The 13,543-nt window shown below is 41.4% G+C and overlaps 1 protein-coding gene across 5 annotated transcripts in view; it reads right to left on the bottom strand.

Annotated features, from left to right (window-relative positions):
* LOC102219844 (coiled-coil domain-containing protein 42 homolog) overlaps window positions 1-3,991 on the bottom strand; it is a 34,965-nt gene extending 30,974 nt beyond the window's left edge. For 4 of the 5 annotated variants that reach the window (XM_023342796.1, XM_023342785.1, XM_023342804.1 and 1 more), the window contains exon 1: window positions 3,588-3,914. The gene's annotated coding sequence lies outside the window, so the exon portion shown is untranslated. Of the gene's footprint in view, window positions 1-3,587; window positions 3,915-3,936 lie in introns of those variants that run through there. The other variant, XM_023342789.1, reaches the window with a different exon arrangement.
* Window positions 3,992-13,543: the final 9,552 nt, after the last annotated feature.

Raw genomic sequence — 13,543 nt, 5'->3', positions numbered from 1 at the left:
CCGGCTTCCTTCAAATGTAAACATTTAGATCATTTTGATGTAGTAATATTTGGTGATTCATATTCAGTTTCGTCTGACTGACATTGGACAGCCTTTCTCGCGTTCTGCAGAATAAATCAACGCTTGCCCTGACAATTCAGACGGTGCATTTAGGTTGCCAAACCACAAGCTGCATTTTCCATTTCATGCACTTTGGTTCTCTTCAGCCCCATCATTCTCTTCTCCTCACATCCTTGACATGTTGAGGAAAGTATTAAAGTCAGTTGGTCTTTGATCAGATGAGACCAACAGGAAGTTTTGTTATTAGAGGTGCAGAAAAAAAGGGCTCTACAGAGAATCACAATTCCAAGTCCTGGGAATCCGATTCAAAACGTTCCAAAAATCGATTTAAAAATTAAGTTGCCTGTCTTTGACCCTCCTACTTCCCACTGTTCTACATTGTCGCATCACGCCTCCACTCGGTCGCCGTAGAAAGCCGTCCCGACCACCATACGTGTTTTTGAATATTTCTTAGATTATTTTTGTTTCTTTTATTAGCTAACCTAATACTGATCATTCAAGTCACAGAATCTTTTTGGCACAAACTTGTTTCAGTTTAATTTTATTTTTATTTTATTGTTGATAACTGAAAATAAAAAGTTCAAAAACAATGCTGGAGTTTTCTTCTTATTTTTTTCTATCGATGGAATCTTTTTACATGGAGTCGACATGTTCTCCCCGTGCATGCGTGCATTCTCTCTGGACGATCGATGGATGGACGGATGGATAACAATACATTGCCTTTGCGGTGAAAGTTAGACAATGGGTAAAACAGAACCTAGAGATTAATGAGCTGATTTGACAAAGACAAACAAATGCCTAGGAACCAGACGTCATGGCCGCCAGGGCTGAACACATGGAGGGACGCACATTGTGGGCTGAAAGAAGGAAAATGAAGAACAGGCAGAGATGTGAAATTTAACTGTCACCTCCTGGATTTGTCTTAAGAGAATAAAAATGCTCTCAGGTTCAGCTAGAATGACTGCCTGGAATAACACATCTAAAGGAAAGAGCTTTGGATGGAAAATGTATAATAAATCAAAAGAATAAAAGATCAAAGGGAGGATCCATCTCCTCTTTGTCAATAAATCTGCTTCCAACATGGCCGTTGCCCAATATTAAAGTTTTTTTTATTTTAGAGAGGCAAAAACAATGGAGTGTACACACATAAATCTGATTTGTACAATTACTTGATGGCCAAGATTTTTTCAATCCCAGTTTTTGTACCAGTTGAACCTCTTTCAGTGCACACAACCAAGACAGCATAGAGAGAGAAATAACTTGACCTGACTGAGGCCCTGTGTAAACAACAACAATTTCTGGTGAAAATGGAAGAGTTTTGTTGTGTTTGTACTGTACATTTACATGAAACCACCGGATGTTTTCTCTGACAACGACACAGATTGAGAACTGGTTCCAGAGTGCAACGTTTCTGAAACGTACCGGTGTCCGTTGTCTTGTAAACAGAGTAAATTGATCTTTCCTGTCAGGGAATCCCTAGCTCATGCATAGTATGAAGCAAAACATAGCTGCTTCCTACAATCCACAGAAGAAGAAGAAACTACTGACAATGCTGGTGTTACTACAATTTGTGTTTTCCCATCAGATACGGTTCCCTCAGTGTCTCTTCATGGCTCCGCACCGCCCAGGTGGCAAAATACACGTGTTCTTGTTCAACTCTCATAACAAGCACTCGCTTGTTAAGACCGAATTGATTATCTAGAGAACTACGTACGCCGTCAAAGCTCAAACAACGTATTTCAGGAAACTTTTTTCCAACTGCACCCTAATCAGACGCACATAGTGCGTGTTTTTCCCCCAGTATCTGGGGTAACTGTACTTGACGGGGAAACGAGAATCGACCTGCTTTCAAATAGAACTTTTTTTTTTAACACATGCACACTTAGTTTCAAAGAACCTAGCACCAACTAGTGGCGTGGCGAGGGCATTACACCTTTTCGATGTGTACCGTTAACAAAAGATTGTAATTAGAACGTCTTCATGCAAATGTGAGAACAGAAACGAAACAAAAATTTTATTTTCATTGGATCATTGTCATGTAAACAGGGCCTGGACTGCAGTTCCTTTGAGTTAAGAATGTTTGAGGCGTATTGTTTATTTACATTTAAAAAACATAATTGACTTGAACGCTGGGCCGATATCTGCTCCAATACAAGGGAAAATTGAGTATGGCAGCAATGGTGTAGGACTGAGTTGAAAAAACAAATAAGGGTCAAAAAGTCTGAAGTTAGAATTTGCACAGACTTAAAGAAAACATGACACATTTTAGGCTTGGTCTAATCATGTTGCTGGGAGATGAGATGTTCAATTCGGCTTGTTTGTGTAGAGTCAATTCACAACAACAGTCATCTTGAGGCAATTTACAAAACAGTCATAAATTCAACCAGTTAGCATTGACATGCCTGAAATTAGACCTGTAGTTATTGTGCAATGCAGTCAAATTCAGCTCATAGTGCCGGTTGGTAAGAAACTATTGAAGGAAGCCTTGTTGGTTGCATCAAGTCACTCACTCACTCACCCATGTGGCAATAGAAACACTTTATGGTTTGTCGCTGTTGATAAAAGAAAAGTTTATTTATTGTGACGTGTGATTTACAGGTTATACGCTGTTGATATCTGTGTACTAGTAGATAATGCTCTCAGTGGCTAATCCAAAAGGAGCTAACACCAAAGTAGATTTCCATTATTTCAGCTCTGACGTCTTAAACATCGCAGTGGTTCATGAAAAGTCTGTTTTATGAAACTTTAAACTGTCGTCATGTTTGTTGGCTATCTTCACAGCATCTGATGAATATTTGAATAGGGAATAGAGGCTGGAGGCAGTGCGCAACCAAAAATGTTCCTGAATGAAATGTCTACTAGGAACTACAAATATAAAGTGTTTTAAGTCGGAGTAATCATGTATAAAGCAGAAATGTTATGCTATAGTAGTTTAAGTGAACGTTATGTTTTTTTTATTTCTACAGTGCCCTGCTTTTATTTTTTAGTGACCAAAATTGTTCAAAATGTTCCGTTCTCACTGCATGTTTCATGTAGGGAGGTCATTGGTGATGCACCGTGTCCAGCGCTGACGTCAGTGAATGTCTACAGGATAAAGGTGTCATAACATGTGTCGTAAGATATTAGCCTTTATTAAAAAATGTTAATTTTAATAACAGTTTTCCAGAATAATAGGCTAAACGACACGGTTTTCATGAAACAATATCACATTTTTGAGATTGACTTGCCGACTGCAATTAGATATTCCCTGCTTTTAACTTTTACGAAGAATGTCTCATTCAATCAAATGCAAGTCTGCATACTGATTTTATTTAAGTAATTTCTACTGGTTAGGCTTAGCAACACAGTCCTTTCTAAGAAACAAAAGTCATATAAATGTATTTGAAATATTCGTTTCCATCCCTCCTCGTCTTTCCTTTTTTAAGCCCTGTATATAGTCAGGTTGTGTTTACAAAAGTCCCTAACCTAATGTCCATGAATTAATCAAAGCCAACTTTACCAAATTGTTGACTGCTTAGTTTACAAACCTTGAGTTGCAGCTCTCACTAGAATGAGCGGGCTCCTTGTTTTCCTGGCAGTTCTTCTAAAGGAACAGATGCAACTCCTTTGCCGCCCTTCGTGTGTGCTGTGAAGCGGCGTCCTCTGCGAGCTGGACCGCGTGCTCGTCGTTGATGGAAGGCAGATCACCAGGGGCATGTTAACTTTGACCAATCAGATACTTTGCCGTGAACATATTTTCCCACAGATCCAAACCCATTTAGCCGGAAAGTGTGCAAATTATAAGAAAAATGAAGAAGCAGAAAAAGTCAGTGGAGACATCCTTAAAAACTCTTACATGTAAATTGCTGTAAAAGTGGATCTCAGTGATCTACGTACATATATATATATAAAAAACAAAGTCAGCGCACGGTTACTGAATGTACCTCCCTCTTACACTTCATATGCTCAGCAGATGTGTAAAAGTCAGAGCGTTCTGGGTCAATGTTACTCAAGAAATGTTTCATTTCCCTTTTTCTCCTTGCATGAAATAAAAAAGTAAGACGCAACATTTTTGATTTGGAAAATCCAAATTCTGTCATGAAGGCAGGCTGACCTCTCAGCAGTAAAAATCACAGACATAAAGACAAGTGCAAAAAACCAAAAGGAAACATCAACACAGACGCGTAATAAAGTGCCCTACAAACGTATTCCTCCTTCTTTTTATGCGCTATGTAAAGTCACAACCACAATCTTCAATGTACACTTTTATGAGATAGATCAACACAAAGTTGCACACGATTGTGAAGTGGATGAATGAAAAAAGGGTTAAACTGAACACAAAATGTTCTTACTGCATCAGACAAAAATGCACAGGGAAGAAAAACAAAAGAAAGTTCTAAGAAAATCAGTACAAAGAAACATGCTAATGTGGAAAGACGTCGGTGACAACGGTAGGATAATAATAAAAGTGCAAAAACATAAACTCATACGGATCATGATGAAACGTATCACATCTCTACTACCTTCGCCAAGATTTCTTTATAAGCGAAAGCCCCTCAAGCTAGTTTTACATCAAAATGTTTGTGCATTGCCCACAATCAGGACTGGACCCAGTGAGCAGAGCAGCCGTCATGTAGCCAGAGGGACTTCAGCTCCTGATGCTTTCGCAGCAGGAGACCAGAGTCCCGACACGCCTCGGAGCAATGTTTACATTTTTATTCATTTTAAATAACATTTTGCCCTTAGTCCCAGTCATTCTACTGCAGACATGCACGCAGAATGAAAGGGATTTAGGAACACATGCGATGTTGAAGACATAGCTTTTTGTGTGTGTATTCTGGCAGTCCTGCACGTAGAAAGTTACACCAGCTGTGGTCCATTTTTAAAGATTCATTCATTCATCTGTACTTTTATTCAGTGCTGTAAAAAAAAACAACCCCTGCTTGCTCCCTAAACAGATTTCATCTGTTTTTCCTTGTTTTGTCATACTTTACTCTTCTTTTGTCTTAAGAGCCGGGCTTCATTTGGTCCTGATAAACTTTTCACTCTGTGCGCGGCCCATCGGGGTTGTACTGACCTCGCGTGCGCTTTTACAAGGTTTTTTTGTGTGTGGTTTTGGGAACTGACGGTCTGATGGGACAGTGGCTTCCCCACTGTCCGACCGTGACATCTGCCTCCTGAGCGCCGCGCTAAAACTACGGGAGGGTCAAATACTATATATCTCGAAGCTAATTTTAATATTGGAGAAAGATAACTTGAATAAATACAAAAAAGTAGTCTACAAATGGCCAAGGAATGTTTTATTTCAGCCACATTTGGGGGCTTTTGAGTATGAACAGTACGTTTGAAGTCATACTCAACTATGACTCAAGTCCGGAATTTGAAACATTCTTTCAAAAACATTTTGTTCAGTCAGTCTACGAAATATTTTCCCAAAAGTCATGTGGCTCATCAAAATGTTTCTTGGTAAATCTGAGACAGGCGATATGTTCTTTTTGGTCAGTAGTGGTTTTGGCTTTGGAACTCTCTCATGGAGGCTATTTTTGCCAAGTCTCTCTTTTTTATTGTCAAATCATGACCACTGAGGCAAATGAGGCCTGCAGGGTCTTAAATGTTGCTCTGCATTTTTTTGTGGTCTCACGGTTTTATGGTCTTTAACTTTGATGGTTTTCTGCTGTCTAAAAGTCTTAGAAAAGGCTTCGGACCCATTTCCAAACTGATAGATGTAAACTTTTTTTTTTTCTTTCTTTTTTGATAAACGTGTTTCTATTCAGCTATCAAATTTATGGTTCAGTTTTAATAGACTTTCCCTTTTACAAATGAAATAATTTCCAAACAGCTTTTTTTTTTATATGTCTCACATGAATCTGGTTGTTGACTCGAAACATATAATGTGACAAATGAGCAAAAACGTCTGTTTTTCTTTCTTTTTTTAAAACCACTACACATGATTATGTTCTTTTACTGGAGCAATTTTGTTGTTTAAATCGTTTTTCTGATTCAGCAAATTGTTCTCCGTGGAATTAGTCACTTATCTGAACAGAAGAAGGGGAAGATGGGAGGATTTCAGAGGAGACGTATTATGCAAAATTCACATTTTTGCATATTTTGTACTTCCATTTGATTCTTAACTGCTTCTAAAAACAGCACAAACACTTTAAAAAAAAACACCCAGCTTATTTTTGGCAATAAGGTATTGTTTTTTGCTGCCTGGAAAACGAGCCATTTCAAAAGCCTCCAGAATGTAACGTCACTAATCAGCAGGCGCTAGCAACCTGAGCTAAACCCAGCCTGTCACCTAGCAACCCAATCAGAGCTCCGGCATGTTTAGTCAGCAGGTTTTCCCCCTACATGCGATGTACAATGGCTGCCGGAAAAGACAAGTGTTTTGCTGTCGACCTACCATCCAGAAACACACTTGCTGTATTCTGCTTGGCTGTGCAAGAGGCTCCACTTCTGCTTTTCAAAGATGTAGAGATGTATAATTGCGCCTCTGTTTGCAGCCGTGTGGCCAGCAGCAACTTATTTTGGATTTTAAGTGGTAAGAGGCCCTAAAGAACATCACAGCCAGGACAGCATACAATGTTCAGATTTAACGCATCGTTAAGTTGTCTTGGAACAATCTTTCCCGTTTCGAGTAGCAACATCGATGTAACATGCAACCAGTGCCACCCACTAGATGCACATCTGTGTGTATAAATGGACCATAATCCCTCATTTCCATAACACTGTGTAAGCAGCACATCCCCACTTCCTCAGTTGGTAGCAATCTATCATGACTGTGTGGCACACTTTGTCCCGTACATAATTTTGGATCGGTGATTCAGAAAATGGTGACACCTCGTTACCAATGCAGAGTGATACTTCCCACCCTGACGGTGGCTTTTTGAAAGCTCCATTAATGGTGTGCATTAGAGCATTCCGTCTGCGGCATTAACGGTCACTCTTAATTTAAAAAAAACAACAAAAAAACAGCGAAAAGACCTCGGATGCGTACTAATCCGGTCCTAACTTTTCTTTCTCTGTTGATTTTAAGCAAAATGTAACCACATAATTGCTCCCGTTGCTTTTTGCTGCCTCCGTGTGCGAGGTCATTTCAGAGCATTTCATGCATGGGAGTAACAGTAAAAGGTTTTCTGTGTGTAAGGGGGCAGGGTGAACCTTCTTCACTGAAATTTAGAGTGGCCAATTAATCTAACGTGAATATTTTTGAACTGCGGGATAAATCAGGAGTGCCCAAGAAGGTCCTTGATTCCCGGCCCGTTGTCTTTCTGCATGGAGTTTGCATGTTCTCCCTGTGTATGTGTGGGTTCTCTCTGGGTTCTCCGGCTTCCTCCCACAGTAAAAACATGACTGTCAGGTTAAGTGGTCTTTCTAAATTCTCCCTAGGTGTGAGTGTGTGTGTATGGTTGTTTATTCTGTCTGTCTCTGTGTTCCTCTGTGACAGACTGGCGACCTGTCCAGGGTGAACCCCGCCTCTCACTCGAAACGTTAGCTGGAGATAGACACCAGCACCTCCTGACCCCACTAAGGACAAGGGTGTTAGAAAATGGATGGATGGATGGAAGAGAAGAGAACCAAAGGGAGAACATTGCAAAACTCCACGCAAACAGGCCTTGCTGCTTCAAGGCTACAGTGTTGCAGCCAGAAGAGCAAAAGTAATCTAAAAAAGTTAGAAAATAGACTCATATGGAATAAAAATCATCCCATAAGGGTAAAGTTGGAAGTTCTTCAAATGTTCTTTCCCACAAACACAGGAGGAAGATGTCCAGGACAAACACAATGATCCAAACAGGAAAACAAGATAGCTGCACGGCTTCCAGGGAAGAAGCAGAAATAGCAAATTACACACAGAAACCGAAGAGGAACAGGTGGCAACAATTTGAGCGTCGAGGAAGAGGGGATGATGAATTATGAGGGAACAAAACAAACAGCACAGAAACCCCCCCACAAAAATACATAGTTTTGAAATAAAATATTAACTCCATGTGAAATATCAGGTGGCTTGCACGCTAACTACATTATTAAACTCTTAGGGTTTGTCCTGAAAGCAAAAAACAAATACTGCCTATAAATATTGGTGAACATGAGCCTTATTTACAGGATTATGATTTGTTCTCTCCATAAGCCGGAGGTCTCAAATTCAAGTGCGTAATGCAACAGTTAGCTGTCTCTCTGCTTTGCCGCACGCCTGGCTCTAATATTAGCTCGTTAGCAGAGCGCTGTGGAGCTAGGCTGCATGCTGGTGAGGGAGCGTCTCCATTTAATTCAAGTGTGTAGGATAAGAGACGCATCAAAAAGCTCGTGGACACTTTCATATACTACATGGTTTACTCCCATATAGCGTCTGGAGTCAGAAGTCTGTGCTGTACATCATTTTTAACAGGGTTTGGATGCACCTTTTTGAATTAATTATTGATTTTCTCCGATATTTGGTTGCATCTGTAGTATAAACACACGTTTGTGCAGCCGTCATTAAGCTTCGATGTCATTCTGACGATCGATGAACATTAGCCTCCATTAAATCTGGTTGGTTTTGTAGCACGCGAGCCGGTTTTAATCACTTCTGATACGTTTTGAACAGAGTTAGCAACAAGGCCACTGCAGAAAATAAATGCTACCCTGCTTTAATCACCCTAGAAACACAGGTAAAGAAGAAACATTACCAACCACTTTAAATGAATGCTCATAAGAGTCATATATCCATACATGTGATTTTTGATGGCATTAAAAAGGATGCAGTCGACAATTTAACCTAGTAGAGGTTAAATCCTCATATTTGGTCAGGAAAAGAGAATGCTGCAGGTCAATGACTCCTTCTTTAGATAGAAACTAATCTTATTGGACAATAAATTGAGCATGCTATACAGTTTGATAACTAGGATCAATTAGAATGCATGTATAATTGAATTGAAATTATTATTTTTATTTTTTATTTTTGTAAAGTGCCTCAAAACAACCTTTATTGTGAATTGGCTCTACATAAATAAGTAAAATTGAACTGAATTGATCCTTTATTATTATTTCTCGCCAGATTTGGTCCCGTCAGTTCTACTCCCATTCCGACACTCAAGCGAATTAATTAATATCCATTAGAATATCCGGTGTATTTCTTCCGGACTACACACAAACGCTCCCGCTGGGTTCCTGTGTGTACCATGATCGCGTGGGGATGCACTGGACTCGTCATCTGCGTCCTGGAGATTAGCGAACGTGAGAACGTAAACAACGCTTTAAAAGGACATGATATATAAGACGGCGCGTACTTGAGCTCCTTCGTTGCAAGATTTTTTTTTTTTTTTTAAAACGCCGGCGCAGCCAGAGAAACTTACAGAAGAAAAATAAATAGTAGAGAGGAGTGGGAGAGAGAGGAATCTTTAAATAGTTTAAATCAAACAAAGAGGGTTTTTTTTTAATAACTTCTTGCATCCGAGCCAATTGAAGAAGGAGCGAGGCCTGGTCTCTCTACCCCCCAGAGGGTTGATGTTATTGGATCATTGAGTATGGATTCAAAGGAACAGTGGTGAGAACATTGCTGTCTACTCTCCTGATAGATGATGAGCTGCGCTGATGCCTCCCAGTTTCCCATACGCTCTAAGTACAGGATGCTTAGCCGAGCAGGAACAAGCCAGATGCACGCATGTCACACGCTCACCCCCCCCCCCAAAAAAACACTCACACGGACGCCCGTCCACCCGGCTCGTCCGTCTTCACATAAATAACTCAGCTAGATGTTTACGCTGCCAGTTACTTCCTCAGCCGCCGTGAAGGCCTTCGCAGATGACTACTAGGGGGACGATTTTTTTTTTCAATCGGCTTAAAACAACAATGGCTGGAAAACTAAAAAAAAAAGTAAAAATAAAAGATAAATGAAGCGTCAAATCAGCGACGAGGGACCCGGCGTTTGCGGAACCGTTGAGTCTCAGTGGTTTAGGTCTGAGAGTTTTCTTTACTCCACAAATAGCTGGGCGGGTTTCCAGCAGCCTCGTCTTTCAAAAAAACGACATCTCTCGAAAAAGACGTCGAGGAAAGAGCAAACAATGCGATCAGACACAAAATATGTTTGCAGGAGGTGGAGGGGGCAAATGTGCTAGTAACCGTGGCTGTCAGCGGTGGCTCAAGGGTCAAGTGAGATTCATCAGATGGTCGATTTAAAAAGCACAATTTAGATGACTGACTTGTCTTTTTCATAACTAAATTAGTGTAAGTGCTTAATAGGTTTCCCATGTGGGCGGTATCCTTCTGAACTCTGCTTGACACAAGATGTACCTGATGATGGGGAAAACGCTTCCATCTTATCAGCGCCCTCTTGTCACACTCCTCCCAATATCCAAGCAAAACAACAACTTGCAAATTACTTTAGCCTTTTGCTTAGCGGTCTGAAAGGAAGACATCTGTTCAGAGTTAACGGCCTCCTTATCGTCACACGGTGTTTTTTTGAGTTGAGCCCAACGGCGGGCGTGAGGCAGGCACCGCCGATAACCAACAAAAACAAGTAGCAAGCTACGACGATAGACGGCAACAGCTGGATCTGACAATGGCTGAAAGCAAGCCAACTGTGCAGATACAGAGGATGGCGATTACGGGCAAAAGAATGAAAGAAAAAGTGACTGATGAGTTTAGTTTTACAGCTGAGGAGAAGGTGCGGGAGGCACCTGAGAACGGGGTAATAAATACTGCCCCCTCATGCATTAGCAAGCGGGATGCAATACACTTTCTTGTGAGAGAATAGAGTGCACAAACGTGCAGCGAAATGTGAAAAGTCTAAAAATGTGGCTCTACCAGCCAAGGGATGTTGCATAAGAGAGGCTCAGAATCCCATGTTTGTGCGAGAGCAGAACCTCGGGGTCATTACGCAGGACGAGCAAATGTCTGCGTTCGGCCAGGGGAAATGGTCTGCATCTCATGACTAATTGAGCATCCAGAGACCGTGATGTACGTTCTGTTTGCCTTTGCACAAGTAACCTGCGGCACAAGTCGGGTATGTTACGAGGAAGAGCAGGAGGAGAAGAAGTGCCTGCGTTTTGACTTTTTCTCTGGGTGAAGGACTGGTTTCATATCAAAGGAACAACATTGATATTCAAAATAACGTGATAAGAGCGGATGACATGTTCCCATTGCTGAGTCATAATTTCTCTCTTGTTGGTTTTTGACAACCGAAGGTTGATGTCCAGGGCACTCCAACCAAAAGTAAAAAGAACTTTTTTTTTTTCTTTTGTACTCCACACTGTCCTGATATAACGCACACAAAAAAAATTTGTGCTGAGTTCCAGTTACCTGGTGGGACGGAACTCTGAACTGGGTTTGACGTCAGCGTTCTGGTCGAGAAGTCGGAATTCCAACATGGCGACGCCCGTGAACGCTTTTTGCATTCGCTCTGACAAACATCGATTTAACCTTTGCTTTTCATAAGCAAATGCCATTTTTAATTAGTTCAGTCTGGAGCTGCTGGCGTAGCACCCAACATCGTACTCCTACTTTGTCTGTCTTGTAAAATAAACATGTTTCCATACGACCTACCTTTGGATTTCAGTTGATAAAAAAATGCATGTCACGTGGTGGGAACCAGACGTTTGCCACAAGTTGACGTAACACATTGCTCTGACGTCTCAGCACAAGATTCAACTGGTCGACTCATTTGAATCTTGACAGAAACGGTTTCTGCTCGTGTTGATAACGACTCGGTTTTAATCATTCCTTCATTAAATAGATTTATGATCGGATTGCTTCTCCCTTTCTCACACGTCCACAGAGGAAGAGCGCACCTTTTCACATTGCGTAATGGACTTTCCACAGGCCAGACTTTCATGGTCACAGACCCGATTACTGCAGCTGTGGTTTAGCTGCGGGTGAACGTGTTGGCAAAGATGCACGTGCGGTTGAAACTTGCCTGACGGACGGCCTCTCGTCGCCGTCATAATGAAATGTCCTCCGGTTGCAGGACAGAGAAAATGATTTTACAGAACTGTGTACATCAGAAGTGTAGGCCGCTGACCTTTAAGGTGTCCATTTTTGCCCTTTTTTGGGTTCTTTTTCCCTTTCTCTGCGCCTGCATCAGAGTCAGGGTGTAAATCCAGAAAGTTCAGTAGCGCCTGGTGGTGTTCTGTAATTTGTGCCTTGCTGAAGACATAAGCCAGGCAGCACAGAAAGCCAACCCTGTCGAGAGCGGAGATTCTTCGGATGAATTAATGTTTGTTAGATAAACATGACATAGAGTATACAGTAAGCTAGCGCGCCGCTCTGCTGAGCATTCTGGCTTTATGTCTGGTCACGGGGAGACATGTTTATTGGTGGCCTCAACGCCTCGTTTCTACTGCAAAGTGATTCATTTCAGTGCGATTTGCTAATGTTTTAGTACGTGATAAAGTGAAACGCATGAAAGGCGAGTCACTCGTGGTTTGTTTTAAGATATGCTAATCTAGTATGGAAAGATATTATTAGTAGCCCTAAAAAGACAAAAATACGTTTGACCTTAATTAGTACCAGGAATATGTTCAACCAGTGTTTCACCCCCAATGTGGACCAGGAAAAGGAAGAGTGAGAGCTTTAGAAGCAGTTCAGAGCAAATATCACAGATATCTGTGTTAAAAACTAAAAGACAGTTTCCAAGCTGCATTATGTTCTGTTAGACAGCAGGTCCCTATAATGTTGACGTCAGCTTCCCAAGAAGCACACCATTGTATTAATGGTGATTGTAGAGCCCTGGAGTATAATGGTGGACTATAATGAGGATTAAGCAGCGGCGCCGGATTCGTTTTTGAAGGCGGGGGAGGGTGGTGGCGTGTTTCGTCACCTCTGTGGCTTTGAATGTCAGGCGCGCGCTTGTTCAATCGATCTGATGGCACCTGTCAATCATTTCAGTGGGTTTGTCGCAATTTGTCCTGAAGTAAACAGTAAACATCCCTTACCTGGAGGACAATGTTTTTCTGTCTACCATGCGCTGCGGTCATAGAGATTTGGTGGAAAATAATCAGAAAAAAAATTGTAAAAGTTGTCAGTGGGGAACATGCAGAAGGCAGCTTTACTCGGAGCGTTCAGATGGCGGAATGGACTTTATTCCATTTTCCAAACTGGAGTCTGGAAAAATGTAAAAGACGGATAAATGCCTGCAGCCGACCTAAGGACAGATTTTTGTTCCAACTTCTCTCGGAACAAAGGATGACATTTAGCGATTGTGCTAACGCCAGCATATTTCCACTGCCATGAATTGAGGTAAATTTGATTAACATGTGCACTGTCCTAATCAAATAAATTAAATTCCATTAAAAGACCCACAGGAGTTTTAATTACACCCTTTTAGTAGGTGTAACACTGAACCGTTTCTGTAACTGTGGAGGCCGTTGCTGTAAAATGAACTCAAGAAACCTCCAGTTTGTGGGTATTTGAACTTCCTGCTGCTGGAGGTTGCCATGGGAACGTGGGTACTCTGTGGTCATGACAGCGCGGACATGGTCAGGCAGTCTGTGGTGTTTAAATGAAGCTCAGCTGGCAACATGCCAAGGAA

The sequence above is a fragment of the Xiphophorus maculatus genome, chromosome 2, assembly GCF_002775205.1.
Source record: "Xiphophorus maculatus strain JP 163 A chromosome 2, X_maculatus-5.0-male, whole genome shotgun sequence".
Classification (NCBI taxonomy): Eukaryota; Metazoa; Chordata; class Actinopteri; order Cyprinodontiformes; family Poeciliidae; genus Xiphophorus; species Xiphophorus maculatus.
Note: the sequence above shows the minus strand (reverse complement) of the source record. Positions and strands in the feature narration are given on the sequence as shown.